The following is an 888-nucleotide window of genomic DNA, read 5'->3' as shown; positions in this document are numbered from 1 at the left end:
AAGAGGAAACCAATAGGGAGAGAAGAAGGAGAGAAGAGGAGAGTAGGGGAGTAATGTGAGAGTAGGGCGAGAAGGGAAAGAGTATCGGTAGGAGAAGATGGAGTAGGAGAGACGAGGAGAGTAGGGAGAGAAGAGGAGAGAAGGGGAGAGAAGAGGAGAATAGGGAGAGAAGAGGTGACGAGGTAGGGGAGAGAAAAGGAGTAGTATGGGAGAGAAAAGGAGAGTATGGGAGAGCAGAGGAGAGTAGGGAGAGAGAGGAGAATAGGGGCGAGAAACGAGGAGAGTAGGGAGCGAAGGAGGAGAGTAGGGGAGAGAAGAGGAGAGTAGGGGAGAGAAGAGGAGAGGTTAGGGGAGAGAAGAGGATAGTAGGGCATGAGAAGAAGCGAGTAGGGGAGAGAAAAGGAGAAGTATGCGAGCGAAAAGGAAAGTATGGGAGAGAAGGGGAGGAGTAGGGGAGAGAAGACGGGGGAGAGTAGGGGACGAGAATGAGGAAGAGTCGGGGGATGAGAAGGGGAGAGTAGGGAGAGAAGAGGAAAGTAGGGGAGAGAGGTATGGGAGAGATGAGGAGAGTAGGGAGAAAGGGGAGAGTAGGGGACGAGAAGAGAGAGAGTAGGGGATAGAAGGGGGAGTAGGGGAGATAAGGGAAGGAGTAGGAGAGTAGGGACGAGAAGAGGAGAGTAGGGCGAGAAGGGAAGAGTAGGTAGAGGAAGAGGAGAGGAGGGGAGAGAAGAGGAGAGGAGAGGGGGGGGGAGGGGAAGAAAAGAGTAGGAGATGTCAGAGGAGAGTAGTCGGTAGAGGAGAGGGGGCATGAGGAGGGGACACCCCCCCGGAGAGAGAAGAGGAGAGTAAAGGAGAAAAAGAGGAGAGTTAGGGGAGAAAGCGAGAGAG

Source organism: Salvelinus namaycush, chromosome 26 (assembly GCF_016432855.1).
Source record: "Salvelinus namaycush isolate Seneca chromosome 26, SaNama_1.0, whole genome shotgun sequence".
NCBI lineage: Eukaryota > Metazoa > Chordata > Actinopteri > Salmoniformes > Salmonidae > Salvelinus > Salvelinus namaycush.
The sequence above is the reverse complement of the archived record's forward strand: the minus strand, read 5'-3'. Positions refer to the sequence as shown.